This window comes from Acomys minous (assembly GCF_964271855.1).
Source record: "Acomys minous genome assembly, chromosome: 9".
In the NCBI taxonomy this organism is placed as follows: domain Eukaryota; kingdom Metazoa; phylum Chordata; class Mammalia; order Rodentia; family Muridae; genus Acomys; species Acomys minous.
Window position 1 is genome coordinate 31,379,873 of NC_140490.1, and position 17,085 is coordinate 31,396,957.

General features: G+C 43.8%; 1 protein-coding gene and 1 long non-coding RNA gene across 3 annotated transcripts in view; one reads left to right on the top strand and one right to left on the bottom strand.

Annotated features, from left to right (window-relative positions):
- Nucleotides 1-17,085, bottom strand: part of PTPRG (protein tyrosine phosphatase receptor type G) — a 685,241-nt gene that overhangs the window by 466,007 nt on the left and 202,149 nt on the right. The gene's annotated exons all lie outside the window — the stretch shown is intronic.
- On the top strand, nucleotides 2,262-4,336 carry LOC311605684. The gene is made up of 2 exons (XR_014782061.1): nucleotides 2,262-2,436; nucleotides 4,171-4,336. It is a non-coding gene; the product is annotated as an uncharacterized lncRNA (long non-coding RNA).

The following is a 17,085-nucleotide window of genomic DNA, read 5'->3' on the forward strand; positions in this document are numbered from 1 at the left end:
CCGAGTAATTGTTTCTGTGCCATGGTTACAGAGGACACTCCAAAATGAAAATAAAACACTTTCATCAAAACTCCTCCAATGCGAAGGTTAAAAAAACGAAAATATTTAAAATCATTCATACTTAGAAAGAAAAATGAGAGAATCTGCCACCTAGCCTGACACACTTTGAATGCCTCAGGAGGCTACTGAAGAACATAGTTATTAAAATGCAAAGCAAGTGAAAAATTATATTCCTTCCTGGGAAATGTTCTCAACGGCTGCATAGGACAAGCCAGGAGCAGCAAAGGAGCCTGACCAGCATTGCACAGAAAAGGGGACTTCATGCTGGATATTATTTTCAGCACTAACGAGGTCTTTAGCACATGGAGAGGATTAACTTGGGGTCATTTTACTGTCGCATGCAGTGTTTTGGGGAACCTACCTAGTGGATTCGGTGAAAAATCAGGAGTTGGCACTTGAGTGTTTGTAGCCATTTCTGAAATCTTGCTTGCAAACATCAAGACCAGCTTTTTTCCAAGCACCATACTATGTGGGCAAGGCCAAGCTTTCTAGAAATAAGTTAATTTCTATAAAAGAAAACTCCAAATGTTATAACTCTGGCAAATATTGTAAGAATGCCCAAAATTATAAGAAAAAAATCCCTACCCCAACACCCTGCCTTTCTCCTTCTTTTCTTGTTATGTTGTTTGAGCTTGGTACTCTGCTCACTGTGAAAAGCGTGAGTACCCAGGTTCAACATCCAGAACACACAGAAAGACACAGGCAAAGTGGAACATGTCACAGAGACAGGCAGATGCCCCAGGCTAGCCAGACCAGCAAACTCCGGGCCTAAGAGAGGCCAGTCTAAAAAGCAATGGATGGTTCCAGGGGGTGACCCTGGAGGCTGGCCTTCAGCTTACACATGTGCATGTACCTGCACCTTCACACACATGAAAAAGCACAAAATACATAAGAAAAAAAAAAAAAAAAGATCAAAAGGACCCCAACCTCTCAGAGCAGTGTGGGCTACCACACAGAAGGTGCTCCCTCGCCTCCATGGTAATGTTCGTGCCAACATCTTCTCCTGCTTTGTTACTGAGGGAAAACCTAACATTTCTATATCTAACTCCATCACTGCCCACCATTAAAGTGTAACTTCGCCGGTTATGAGACTCATTCTAATTTGAGTGATGTTCAAAGAGAAGATGAAAACAACTTTTTGAAAAACCCCAAGCAAAAACTGCATCCTTATTTTGGAGATACAAGGCCCCGAGTGTCAGTGTTACCTGCCCCGCCATGGAAGCTTCGGGAGGCATGTAATCGAGTGAGGGAAGCCCTGCACTTCACAGAGGGTGTGGGCTGAACTCAAGGACTTGCTCATGAGCAGGTAAGTCCCAGACAGGTGAGAACATCAGCCTCATCCTCAGGAGCAGTGCTCTGCCTTTGCCTCGACCTTCCGCTGGACCACTTATCTGTAAGCATATGAGACTGGATCCAAAAATGAACTCTCCTGCCAGAAAAGATGACACAAACACAGAAGTTTCCCAAAGACATGGGTCACAGGGGAGGGTTCACTTGGTGAAGTGCTTGTCTCGCAAGCATGAGGACCAGAGTTGAATACCTAAAATCAGGAGAAGGAGGAAGATGCAGTGGAGGTGGTGGTGGCAGCTGTCATTGGAGAAGGTGGCAGATGCCTGTACTCTGGCACCAGAGAGGCAAAGACAGGTAGAGCCCCAAGAAAAGCAAGCAAATAAAGCCTGGCCAGAAAGCCCCACACCAATGGGAGGCTCTGTCTCGGGAAAATAAACATGGATGCTATCTGAGGCTTAATCGTCAAAGTAGTCCTCTGGCATCAGAATAGACATGCACATACCTGCACCTACATGCACCAGAACACACATGCACGCAGAGAATACACCAGAAAAAAAAAACATGCAATGAGACAGCAACTGATGTTTGTATAATTAGTATTTACCATCAGGCCCTGAGGTAACTCAGAATGGATGGAAAAGAGACAAATAAAACCTTGGGTTTCAAGTCTGAAGAGCCAAAACAGAAGCAAGTTAACAGCAAGAACAGAGACGGTAACATGTTTAAGAGACATATTTAAATTCTGGAGACTTAGATTATCTACCAGCCTGTTACTTGTAATGTAAAGAGAGAAAAAATTAGAAGGGAGGAAAGATAAGGAGATGCGGACTAAATGCACAATGGTCCCCAGCACCGCATGCCACCTTCATATTGGAGTGCACGTTTGAAGAGAGCTGCGCTGGCTTCCCTGCTTTCTACGGAGCCAACTTCCACCCATTTGGGCTTTGCACCAGCAACTACCAGGTTGGGATAGAGGTGTGAGGACTTCTGTTAACCAAGCCCAAAGTCAGCTATTGGTCATGAGTCTTATTTGACTCATGTAAGAAGAAAAATACCAGTTATCCATGTTCTAAGAGGGGTTTCTACGTTCTTCAGTTTCTGCAGGGAAGACTAAAGGGTAACATGTGTTCAGAAAGCCCAGCCAGATGGCATCGCGGAGCGCAGACCATGAGAACAGCACGGATCCCTGTGTCTTCCAGGACATCCTTCTCTTCAAACTTGCTAGTCAGGTACCAAATGGGAAACCCTCTTTGGTGTCCCAGAGACACGACTTTTGTCATTCATAGTCAGATTAAGTGAGTCTGAACTATAAAATATGAGCCAGGCATTATCAAGTGTAAAGTGATCTTTAGTATGAACCTTGTCAACAGGATGGAACCGGAATCACCTGGGAGATGGGCAGCTGGGCATGTGTGTGGAGGATTCTCCTGGCTGCAGTGATGGAGGTGAGAAGTCTGGCCACTGTGGGTGGCCTTGCTTCTGGGCTGAGATCCTGAGCTATATGTATAGAGCGAGAAAGGATGCTGAGCAGCACAAGCCTTCGTTGCTCTAGTTTTCCTGACTGTGGATACCATGTGATGTAACGACCTGCTGCAAGCTCCTGCTACCTTGACTTCCATGCTACAATGGACCAACTCTTGAACTATGAGCTAGAATAAAGCTTTCCTTCTTTCCTTCCTTCCTTCCTTCCTTCTTTCCTTCCTAAGTTGTTTTTCTCTGTTTTTTATCATAGCACCAAGAGCAGAACCTGAGACGCCCTTCCCCACTTCGCACTCCCATTCTTCTGTCTCCACCCAGGTGAGCTCCCGTAGCTGAAACCGAACCCCAGAAATTCTGACACCCACTTCAGATGCTACAAATTGCAAAGCCCATCATTATAACCTGACACATTTACTCATTTTTTTTTTCAGAGCACACAACCTGTAGATGGTGGTTAAAATGCATAAGGGAACAAACACTCCATGTTTTAAGGCGTTTGCATATTCCACGCGGAAGCAGCAATCTGCTGTGGTGTAAGCAAAGCTTGCTATCACTGACATCTTATATTTCAATTTTCTTTCCACCAAAACAACAAAATATTGAAACAGTTAACATCTGCTCAAAGACCTAAGAGATGAACAATTTCGGAAGGCATAGGCAGTATGCTGACTATGGAAAAAGTCAAATTCCATGGGGGACAGATTTTTGAAAGCCTGACCTATTATGTCACGAAAGGATAGCCAAATGCCAGAAAATATATGGACGGAAAGATGAAATCATAAACAAGCTGAGACTTTTTAAATGAACAGATGGCAGGAGGAAAAATAAAGACGAGAATTTTGAAAACAATGATAACGCAGCCTTCAAAAATACACAAAAACACAAGTCACGAGGACTAATTGTGATAAATTCTACCCTGATTTTTAGGAAGGAACAAGAGGAGGAGGATAAATAGTGGCAGAGTCAGGACTAAGGTAAGAGATGAATGTATAATAATGTGCTGAAGAGATGAGGCAGTTGGGCTAACTCACAGAAATGAGCCTGCGGCATAGAGCAGACACTCCCGCTCGGTGACATTACCCAGCCCAGAGCCCGTCACCTCCTCCCCAGCATAGTCAGCTTACTCCAACACAGTATCTGGTAGAAATAACTGTAAATGCCCTGGAAAAATATCAGATTAGCTGAAGAATCAAAACAATGTTTGTTTATGTATGGCAGGGAAAAACAGAGCAGATGAAGTTCTCGGCTGCTCTCCCACATCCTGGCCAAACTTGGGGTCTCAATCCTTTTTGTGGAGAGGAAAGGAGTGGGGGCGCCTGAGAAAAGGTCTGTGGGTTCTAGCCAGGAAGCTGCACCGTGGCGTCCTGTCATCCATAAAGGGAAGGTTCTAAGCTGGTGGTGGTAGCTTACTGTTTTGTTGTGGGTGTGTGTTTGATGGCTCAGTCAGTAAAATGTTCCCTATGCGAGCATGAGAACTGCAGTTCAGATTTCTAGGTTTTTTTTTTTTTTTAAAGGCAGTGTACAGAGGCATGTCCCTATAACTTCAGACCCGGAGGGACAGACAGGCAGATCCCTGGTGTTCACTGCTCAGCCAACTAGGCAAACCTGTCAATTTCAGATTGGGTGAAAATCCCTGTCCATCTCAGAGTTAAAGACTGAGCATAATGATGCAAGTTCTTATTCCCAGCTCTGAGGAGGCAGAGACAGGCGAATCTGATACTCTGTAGCTACTCGGCATTATATAGCGACATCTTGTTTCAAACAAACAAACAAACAAACAAACAAGCAAAAAACAGGGCTGGAGAGATAGCTCAATTTTGGGGGTGGGGGGGTGAAGGGGGATTGGTTTTTTGAGACAGGGACACACTTTGTAGGCCTCGAACTCACAGAGATCCACGCAGTGTTTAAGAGCACTAGTCCTTCTTCCTGAGGACCCTGGTTCAACCACATGGTGGCTCACAACAATCTGGAACTGTAGTTGCAGGAGACCTAAGACCCCCTTCTGGCCTATATTGGTGTCAGGCACTCATGTGCTATATGGCCACACATGCAGGCAGAACATTCACACGCATAAAATAATTTTTTAAAAACCTATTAAGATAAAAATAATGAGAAAAATTTTAAAGAGGAAGAAAACAAGATGGAAAACAATGCAGGAAAATAACCAACACTGACCACTGGCCTGCACACATGTATGTGTAACATGTACGTGTGTACACACACACACACACACACACACACAAAATCAGCCAATGGCATTAGCTGGGTATGCTGGCAAAAAGCTGCTATCTCAGAACTAAAGAAATGGAGGCAGAAGGGCCTTGAGTTACAGATGGGCCTGGGCCCATGTCAAACCTATATCTCAAAAATATATTAATTAATTAAATTTTAAAAAAAGATAAAACAAATGTTATGCCTACTTTATCAGCAAGCAACCCACTGACCGTGGAGAAGGGTGAGGGGGGAGTTACGAAAAACTTGACAAAACACATCTGAGATTTCAAACCCAAACACCTGCACTCAGTCATCAACATAAAGGCATTGCGGGTAGGCTCCGCATCTGTCCATTCACAAAAGCCCACACTTTGGTAACTCTCTAGTAGCTGTTAGAGCACAGACTGTTAACACAGATCCCCTTGGCTCCCTGATGGCAGATCTGGTGGTCCTGCTATCAGAGAACCCTAGCAAATAGAGGATGGAGCTCTGGCCACGGAGAAACCACATGGTGTCTAGACCTCACCTCCACTTACTACCCATGAACACACATGTAGACGGGCTTCTCTGCCTCCCTCTTCCCTTCAAAGTTTGTAAAACATTAACAAACCCCAAAATGAGACAAGATTCAAATAAACTAATGAATAAATAATGCCTATGAAAGCAAGAGCGGACCGCAAGCAATTCCCCAATTAGCACTGACTGTGTAGTTTCCAGGACAGTCAGTCCATATTAGAAATGATTTTTATTAAATGTGTAGCAAGCCTGGACTTGTTAGCACCAACCTTGGGCTCAAACAGGTAAGGTAAGAAATATGATCATTCCTTGTTCCAAATGTCACTCGGTGACACTAAATCAGAGGCCGGGACAGCATACATCTAGGAGTTCATCTCTGCAAGAGAAAATACTTTCCCGGGCTCTGTGGGAGCAAGCCTGAATTACAAATCTAAGACGCCACATGCTCTAAATACCCCAGGCAAATGTTGTCTTTGTTTTTCCTGCCCACTGAGAAATTATGGCTCTGCCTTCTCAAAACTCTCCTTAGAGATTGAGATCTAACAGCTCAGGATCAATTACAGAGAAATATATGGAGACGCCAAGTCAAATAAAAAATTACAAAACACTTCTCTCCTGTTTCATTAATAATTTAGCAATATCACAATTATTGATTAGACAGTTGTTATTTGTAATGGATGGCCAATGTCTCATCTTGACAGAGTAAGAGGGGGGGAAAAAAAAGAGAGATGTTGATTTGTAATTCATTATAACCAAGAATTTCCTTGAATGCATGCAACAAATCAAAAGAATCAGACTTGGCATATACTTCATCTACCTGACATTCAGTGAGCAATCAACCAGTCAACTACGTCCACATGGCAGAGAACAACCCACTCAGACACACCTTCCTTGATATAAGAATTGAGTCATGGTGGGAGTGGCTGGATTTTAGAGGGAGAGGAAAAATAAGAAGCCAAAGAGGTGAGAGGGATTCTAAGAGTGGGGGTTCTCCCCCCCCCCACATCCCTTCTGGTAATCCATTGCATGCTTGTGGCTGTGTAACCAAAACTGCACTTACAACCTTACATATGAACTTGGGCAAAAGAACCATACATAGAAACTTTGGCAAAACCCAAGAGGTCATGTTATCTCTGAAGGTCACTAAAGCAGCACATGTAACTCTGTTCTCCTGGCTCTCATCTAGCTGTGTGAGTGCTAGAAAGTTCCATATTGAGGGCGTTGACAAGGCAGCATGCTGAGTTTCATCATGCAGTTGGACTCTCATCTTAATCACTGAGGTAAAATACCTTCTGTTCAACTACACGTTTGTAATCGATAGCAAGGGGACAGTTATGAAGACACAGCAGTGCTGGGATGAACCCTAAGTTGGTAGAGGGGGGGGATCTTACAGCTTCACCACCCCACAGCATGCCCTGCAACATCAGGGGCAAGGACTTTCTTAACAGTGGAACCATCTCAGGGTTCCTGCAGTGCAGGCATGTGCTGCAGCTAGCCTCGTGGCTCTTTTCTATTGCCCATATCAGGCAGGGCTACAGGATTGCATAGTCACCCTCCTTGGGTGCAGGTACGAGCTGTTAGCTCTGTACACTCCAGTAGACTCCATCCATTGTATTAAGCACAGAACATAAAACTGTATTTCCCCTGGTTAAGTGGACTAAGATTTTGTTTGTTTGTTTATCTCACCTGACTTACAGGAAGTCCCAAACAGCAACCACCTCATTTGAGATGGGGCATTCAAAGTCACTGTTCTCACTATGTTCATCATTTTCTAATACTTGTAATTCCTGGCCTCTGCACATTTCAAATAGAAGCACAGTCATCTGTCCATGTTCCAGATCCCGGAGAGGAAAGAAACCTAAGACATGTTCCAGAGCAAGTACCGAATGCAAAGCAAAGAGAACCCTCAGAACTGCCGTCCTCAGTGTGCAGCCACAGTGTGTGCTTAACTACGGCAGCAGTTTCAGAGTCTGTGCGTTTGTACATGCATGCTGTTCTACACAACCAGCAGGGGGGTATGTGAGAACAGAAGGGTATCTCAGTCATCCATGCATTATAAGTCACACAGGAAGTAATCTGTCATAAACACACTATGAGTGCAGTATAGGAAAGCATTCCAAAACCACTACGTGCATCCAGAAATAACAAAGTAGAGCAGCAGGCCCCCAAATGACAACGAATAGTAGGAAGAAGAGCTTTCATCTAAACAAGATGTAAGGAAACTAGGGACCAGGGTTCAACGCCAGCACCCCTGTTTACGTCCACATACAGCCTTAGTGAAACCACAGTCAAGAAGAACTGTTGACATGTACTTGTGGCTGCGAATGCAGGGCGTAGCAGAAAGGATGTAGCAAATACCATCGAGAGCACGTCAGAAACATTTCCCACCACACTCTTCACACAAAGCCTCTACAACTCTGCGTCTCAAACAAACTCGCTCGAATTCCGGTGATCTTTGACCCTGCGATGACTGCAGACTTGGGTGGCTGAGTTTACTATTTAGCGATTTGCCACAGTACTGGTAGCTACAGTAAGGGCTCTGTTGTCATCAGACATCATGCTATATATGATGCTGGTTTATCAAGGGGCCACATCCTGTAGATGTTCATAAGATGTTCCTACATTGCCACTCACAAATTACAAGTTGGACTATCTCTGTGTAATTAGTTTTCTGTGTAACCCTATATACTCTGGCTGATACAGGTACAAATAATTCTGTCTAGTAGTAATCCTAGGGACCAAATCATCCCTCTAATACCTAAGACACAGCTCCTATCTTGTCAGTGAGAAGGCCTCATGAGTGACACGCAGGTGTGGAAACATCTGAACTATGTGACCCAATCACTGGTGCTGTGGGGCAGTCAACTCTGAGGAAGAAACAAGAGGCAGAAGATTCTAGCAACTAGAGAAGTTGAAGACTTTGTATATGGCAATAGACTCTCGTTTACCTGACAAACCCACAAGTTGGTAGTCACCTCTCCATCAGGCTCCATCATCAGAGCTCAAGTATAGCAGCCAGCATCCTTGGAGAACAGGCAGCCTAACTGAGACTCTTTTAACAGATTCCTCCTGCTGGCAAGGGGTCCCGTGAAAGCCACTGTGGCCACAAATGCCTATGCTGAGAAGGTGATTCTCCTCATCAAGCAAAACAGCTGTACAGCCCACCAGGTCAATAAATCAGCCTTATGAGAAGTCTAAGTACACATTGACTTTAACAACTCCATGGGAACTTCTGTGCTTCATCATGCTGAAATCCTTCATCAGACTGGCCATTAAGGTCCAGAACATGCAAATAGAGACACTGTAGTGTTCAGTGTTCAACGATCAACATCACCAAGAGTTCCAGAAGGGTTTGGTGAAGCAGTTCACAGCCAGCACATTCCCTCTAGGCTGCCTCAAGTTACTCAGAAGCTCTTGGCTTAGGGGAGCTTAGAAACAGAAAGGAGACAATTTGTAATCTTTAGAGTTTCACACACGCAACCCACCCACTGAAACACGGCAAGGGCATGTTTTCCAACAGAGGCTGTGATTTACCACAGCTTCCTGAGATCCACTCAGGAGCAGGCAGAGAAGAAGTGACAGCATGAATCCCCTAATTCCTCATTCGAGGGGAGGAGGGGGTACTCCCGAATTCCTGGAACTGATCCAAAGTAATTTCCCTTAACTTAAGCCATCAATAGAAAATACAAATGAATATTCAAGGGCACTAGAAATCATCATTGTAATTCATTTCCTTCTCTTTTCCCACCTCCCCTCCCTCTGCCCTCACCCCCACACTAATGGAGATTCTGGGTTTCTTTGGACCTGACAGTTAAGAGCACAGGCTAGCCAGATCTGCTCTCTTTGGAGTTGAGTGCGCATTGCTCAATAAGCAACAAGTCAAGGACGATGACAGTAGTAATTCAGGAACTCCAAACTCACCTATTTGTTCACCATCACTTCAGTTACAGAAGTACAGGTTCTGTTCCCAGAGGGGCATTTCAAAGGCATGGTGGGAATTTCTCTTAGTTTTAGCATATTCTGAATCTGTACGATCTAATCAAAGAATAATTATTTTAAAACAAAAGCTCCAAAAGCTGATAGACATGTCAGTTCTGATTTCTAATCACACGATAAGGATAAAAATAGAAGGACCATATAAATAAATATAGCCTCTCTCCCCAATAATGTACTTGCAAGTTCCTGACACATCAGAAGGGATTGTTTTCCTCTTTCCAAACTCTTCGCCATCTTGGCTCTCCAACTAATTGCACTGTATAGTAATTACAATAACCAAACTTCTTTAAAAGCACCCAACTGAAACAGCTGAGACAGACCTGATGCAATTCATGAGGTCCAAGGCACAACACCTACTAAGAGTCCAAGCAAGCCCAAGCCATAATCTCTCTTCTTTTCTCTGACTAAACAGCCAGGACAGCCAGGAAGAAGAAAAACAACAGAATGAACTTTCCATGATAAAATGAAATGTCAATTGCTCAAGGCAAATCCTCCTCTTTTCCCATCTGAACGCCCGCTGTGAGACAACCATCTTACACCACCCACTTCACACCCCTTCAGACTACACGGAGGACATTTTTAATTCCATAGAGAATGGTAAGGAAATGCCAAAGACACACAAGGGTTTAAGTGAACCTACACTTGACATTCACCTAAGGTGGTATCTATTTATAAATACCAGGGGCTGCTGCTTTCTGTTTTGAGGGACTACAGAGAAGGATTAGAGAGAGGAAGTAGGTACTTTCAAATCAAGGTAAAGATAAATTTCCAAAAAAGGGAAATGGGGGATTCTGAGCTGTAGGGGCTTCTCATACAGGGATATGAGACTAAGGTGAGCATTGTGTACCAAAACAATGGCACTGAATATATATCCAATCTCATTTTTTTACAGTTTTATAAAATCAAAGCCCCACCATTGTTAATTCACATCTGGGCATAAAAATTCTTTATCTCAGGGTGAATCGAAGGCTCAGTCTGTAAAGTGTGTGAACAAGCGTGAAGATCTGAGCGTGTCCTTCAGCATCCTTATTTAAAACAAGAAGCGGATGGCACAGAGGCACGAGCCTGTAGTCTCCATGCTGGGGAAGCAGGCGCAGGAGGATGCCAGAGAACCACTGGCGTCCAGCATAGCACAATCAGAGAAGCCAAGGATCAGTGAAAGACCCTGCATCAAGGGAATGAGAGGCAGGGGAGACGCTAGAGAGAAGACTCGCAGTTCTGCATGCATTGTTCTTATAGGAGACTTGAGTTCAGACCCCAGCAGCCACTCAATAGCACCTATAACTCCAGTTCCAGGGAATCTAAGGCCCTGTAATGGCCTCTGTGATTAACTGTGGGCGAGCAAACACACAGACACAGACACAGACACACACACAGACACACAGACACACACAGACACACAGACACACAGACACACACACACACACACACACACACACAGAGAGAGAGAGAGAGAGAGAGAGAGAGAGAGAGAGAGAGAGACACACACACACACACACACACACTTTTTTTTTTTTAAAGAGTAAAATTGACTAGGGAAAACATCCTTTATTTGCCCATGGCCTTCACAATCGTGTCCATGAAATGTTATATTAGCTAGAATTCTCTAAAGGAACAGAGAGACAGCAAGAGCAAGAAGGAGGCAAAGCAGAGCAGGGGAGGGAGGGAGGGAGGGAAAGCAGAGGGAGGGAGGGAGGGAGGGAGGGAGGGAGGGATAAAAGGAGGGAAGGAGAAAGGGAGGGAGAGAGGGAGGAGGAGAGATTTGGGTTTACAGGTCATGGTCTCAGTACCCCAACAATGGCTGTCTACCAACAGAAAATACAGTAATATAATAGCTGTTCCATCTATAAGGCTGGATGTCCCAGGTGGTCATCACACCAGAATCAGGAAGAAGTGAGGGCAAACAGGTAAAGAGCAAAAGCTTCCTTCTTCCACGTCCTTAATAAAAGTTGCCAAGAACCCACCTCAAAAGATCTGTATCAAATTTGGGACTTCCCACTTTACATGATTGAACTAAGAAAACTCACTCACAGGTGTGTCCAGCCTCTTGGCTTTTAGTTAATTCTAGATGCAATCAAGTTGACAAGGAAGAATAGCCACCCAAAATGCACAAGCCCACAGGTACACACACACACACACACCACACACACCACACACACACACACACACAATTGCTTTTATATTTTTAAAGACTGTACACCGAGGTTTGTCAACATAATTAGCATATGCTTGTGATATTTGATTCTTCCCATTTTATTTGTCTCTAAAGGACATGTGTTTATCACACACACACACACACATGGTCAGCTGAAGCCCCGGCAAAACAGAGCAAGGATACTTTATACAAATTATAGAGCTAATTTAACATCAAAAGTTCTCTGTTACCAGAAACAGGCGGCTAATGGAAATCTAAGGATGTGGGGAGGACTTTAATTAGCCTGAATTATCTGGATAATTACATTGATTTTTACTAACGTAAATCCATTCTTAATTGGCGAAGTTAATTATATAAATATATATCTCTTCCACGGTGTTCTAGATTTTTCAAACCAAAGAGTTTCAGTTTAATTTTCCTGGGTAAGTGCTAAATTACGCAGTGCAGTTTACATTTGTATAAACAAACCCCCGGTGTGGACATGACCTAAAAAAGCACATATATCTCCTGCACTGTTCTCCCTTTAATTGCATCATTCGAAAAACCAAACACAGCCGAGGTTAATGTGCGGAACCTATACTTAATTCATAGACGCGCCTTGGGAAAATGGTAAGCAGGTGCCGGTTAAAGGCAGAGCCACGAACACTGCTGTACTGCTCCTGCATGTAATTAGCCTCTCCACCAACCCCCCCCCCACCCCAAGCTATTTATAAATGCATAAATATACCTGTGCTCTACGTAACAATGACAGTCGGTGACAACATATTGATATACAGTGCCACTTCAGAGTTGGAAATGAATATTTCATTAGCTGAGTTATCACTGCTCGGTTACGACCTTCAGCTCTCTAATTTTAAATTCATCCGTTTTCAGACTATTAAGCTGTTCTTGAACACGTCGTAGAAATTACAGAGGTAGAGGTAAATTTTCTAGATAATTTCCAATTCCAAAAAAAAGGGGTCAAGGATGAGCATACTAAATTCCTGAAAAGAACGCTTCTTGTAATGGGAGCTAATGGATGGCGTGGCTGCTAATAGTGCTTGGTTCTGTGTGTGAACGTGCAAAGGCAGGAGAAAGAGATCATGGCAGCCCAGTGGAATTAGCAAGCTTCTAATTTCTGAGTAGCTACCATAGGAGAATTAATCAGGGGCAAAGACACAGATGCTCAGCTGCATGGGCCTGGCTTGTGCATGTCCTACCTCCAACCAGGAGTATCCTGCCAGGAATAAATTGTGATTTCTTACAGTGTCTTTGGTCGCTGACTCTCCTCCCTCATTCCTGATCTCTTATCAGCTTTCTCCACCTAAAAGCACATTGTTGCATAATCAAAGGAATCCATAAGTGACCACAGGCATTCAGAAATTACCTGGAAGCAATGAAGGAAGAGAAGAAAACCGCTCGATTGACAGACACTTCCTGCTCATCCAAGCATTGCCTAGCCCCTTTCCCAAGCACCGCCCACCCAGGGACACTGTTCAAATCATCTCCAGGACAGGAAGACAGATACCAGGGCAAGTGGTTCCAACCACAGGATCCATTCATGTGTCCTCTGAAACTTCCAGAGCAGTTTCCAACCCACTTCCCTCTGACTTCACTGTGCACTTTTCAACACTCCTAACCCCTCTGCTGTGTACTGTTCTGCCCTTCCCTACTCCTTATATCCCAGTGTGGTTCTCTTCGCTTAGTCCCAAATTTCTTCAACAGCCAAAACTTCAATAGTCAATGGCAAGCGAGAGTGTTCCAACAGCACACCCTGGGATCCTTCCAATTAACCTAGGCAACCAGCTGCACAGACCTCTCTCATGGTTCTCCATTACAAACTCAAAACCCAGTGTGAATGCTCCTCATGATTAATCCACACTCTGCAGCCTCTAACGAGGACCCTGAGAGTCCTTCCACAGGGCATGGCCTCCCGTGAGGCCCCAGCATGAACTATCAGTTTTGGTCATCACCCACATTTGCTAATTTGTCTACTGCAGAAACACGATGTGCCACCATCTTCAATCCCAACATGATGCCAAACTCAACACTCAACATGCACCATCCTTAGCCCTCTCCATCCAAATTCAGTGTTACCCATAGAAACCGTCTATGTCCGTCACTGGCACACTGGGTTTTCCAACACCTTGCACATTTCCCTGCTGTCATTGTCGTCTCATGATAGAATACTGTGAACTATAACTATGTGTTCCTTCCACGAAAACTACAATGTATGGTAATTAAGAACTTCAGCACCCAGAATGCCTAGCACAGGGGCAGAGGTCGCAGATGCCATGGGAGGTCCTATGGCACCTGATGAACTGGGGATGCTCTCACAATGGGCTCCATCCTCAACTCTCATTTTACATTCTGTTGTAAGTAAGATCTCACTGAATTGCTGGGGCTGGCCTTGAATTTGTAATCCTCCTGCCTCATCCTCCTGAGTTGAGATTAATAGGCTATGCTACCAGGGGTGGCATATTCAATACTCTCTTTCAGTCTTCATTTCAGCAGAACTATTGTGCCTCTATTAACACGGCCATTTACTCAGCTCCTTCAAATGTCACACTTTCTGGGTCATTAAACACTCTTATTCACCTGCATAGCAAGGTTTATTTACATCATACTTTGAAAATCAACAATTGGGGGCTGGAGAGATGGCCCAGCGATTAAGAGCACTTACTGTTCTTCCAGAGGACCCGGGTTCAATTCCCAGCACCTACATGGCAGCTCACAACTGTCTGTAACTCCAACTGACGCCTTCACAAAGACACACATGCAGACAAAACACCAATGCACATAAAATAAAAATAAATTAAAAAAAAAAAAGAAAATCAACAATTGGTGAAGGATTTAATGCTTAACACCAACTGAAATTTAGGAAGCCTGGGTTCATCCGCCTGGCCTAATGACCCTAACTCAATTTGCTGATTGACAACAGGACAAGAATATCCTGATAAATAATAAAACACCATCTCCATCTTAGCGTTGACTGGCTAGTCAAATTCCTCAAGTACTGAGCTGGAAAACAAACATTTGACATTGAAGAAACAGAAGAAGCACAGACATGGCTGAGCACAGTGGAACCAGAAGAGGGAGGTGACAGCACGAGTCTTCCCTCACAGCCTTGGAGAGTCTTACAGCCACACAGCCATGCCCCTCTACGGCTGAGACCTGGGACAATTATTCATGTGTCACTTTGCCGCATGGCTGAAGCAATGTTGATCCAATGAGACTGGTCATTACAGGCTGGGCAGGAGCCCTGACAGCTTTACATTATGTTTATTTAAAAAGAAACAAGCAGATCAATCAAATAATGAATTCAGTTAATTAAATAATTGACATCTTTATAACAGTGCGATTGAAAATCAGCTGCCTGTCAACAAGTTAGGCACGGTACTATCAAACTAACAAAAGCCTGCTCTAACAGACAAAGCATCACTCCGAAGGAAGAGGACAGTGTGCGGAAAAGCCACAGTGCCCGTCGCAAAGTCATTGATCTGCATATGGCATGAAAAAACAGAAAAGATTGGAAACAGTTGACTGAAAGAGGCATCAAGCCAGCCAGTTATGGTTTCTGCCTAGCATTCACCTCCAGACTCTGAAAGGTACTGATAGCTAAAACAATTTCATATGGAACAACTGACAAGTCCATTCCCCCTTAAGAAGCTGAAGTCTGTAAAACGTACCTGCACCTAACATTGTTGGCGGTTGAAGGAAGTTTTTTCACTTGTTTTTCTTTGTTTTGTTTTTAGATGGTTTCTATGTAGTCCTGCCTGGCCTGAGACACTCTATGTAGATCATAACGATCTTGAACCCACAGAGATTCGCCTCCCTCTGCCTCCTGAATGCTGGGATTGCTAGTGTGCCCCAGCATGGCACACTCTGAACACCTCAAATTTATATGGAAGGAAGAAAGTCACTGTTGTCTTCCTGCACCTGAAACAGCATCCTTGGTCTTAAATAGGTCACCAAAGAGACTTTCTACCAAAATCCTTCTCATGTCTTCCAGCTTTTTGTCACCTTCAATAAAGTAAGAGACCAATATCCAAGCTAGCAACTCTAATAACTACAATTATAAATGTTCTTGCCAACTCCCCCTGGAGGGACTGCAACAAGAGCTCCTGGCTGGGTTTGGTTAACAAAACATGTTTGGTTAACAAAAAACCCCATTAACTTATAATTAATAGCACATCCTCTAGTGGCCCACCCTCTACAATAAAAAGGGTGGACGCATGCTCCCATTTTAATTTCATAGGTCCTTTATCTTTGTGTTTAAAGCTAAGTGGTTGCAATGTCTAAGAATTGAGTCTTTCAAATAGTTAATGAACTGAAAACAAACTCTTAGGTGATAGATGCAAATTCAATTCTCAGGGGCAGGGAGCATGCTTGACAGAGTTCAAGATTATTATTACAGAGCAGTAAGGACCCAGCAGACAGAGGCACTAGGGACCTGTACCAAGCTCGACTTCCTGCTGCCTCTCTGCCTTGTCCCACTGTGTCTTCTAGGATGTGTAGACACACTATGACACACAGAGAAAGGTGTTAACGTTGCACTTAAATGCAATGAAACTTTTAAATGTTAGAAGCCAATTTGGAGAAAATAAAAATTCAAGGCAAACAAAGCTCTTTGGAGACCAGATGCAGCCTAAGGTTAGAGGGAATTTCATTTTGCCAGGGACTTCATTAAAAACACCTATCCATTTCATTAGCCAGACCCAAACTCTTTACCGAGAGTCTAAGTGTCTACTGTGCCCCATAACAAGGTTTGGATATTTTCTAGCTTCCTAAAAAGAACCCTAGCACAAAACAACAAAACAACATCGTTGTCTTACCCTAGAGGATTCATGCTCAGCTTCTCCTTGTCTCTTCGTTATGCTTTTTAATAACCCTGACGTTGTCTCATTCAGAGAAACACCCTCGGGCTTCATATGCACCTTCCATACAGGGTGATGACCTTGTGACCATCATCACATCCTGCTATTATTAAGTTTCCTAAAGGTGAAGTGTCTTAGCAGAAGCTTCTGTAGCAAAGATTCAGCTGCCATTATTTTATGTAGAAGATGACTCGATGCATAATTAAGGAAGGAACGAACAAGAGAAGGGACGTGACTGATATGAAATTATGACCAGATGTTGACTGGTTCACTCTGACTCTGCAGTTTTCTAACCTCATAATGTCTGTGGATTGCCAGATATGGGTTCCTGTGGACCCAGGGACCTCAAAGACGGGTGGCAAAAGACAGTATGTGCCTAGAAACGAAAGAGGAACACACGGGCATGAAACTCCCAGCAACGACGCCCCCTCTACTCTCAGCATACTCTGCAGATATTGACAAAGAGCTAAGGCTAGAGAAGTTAGGAAACCAATTTTCTTCATGCAAGAAGGTTTTACA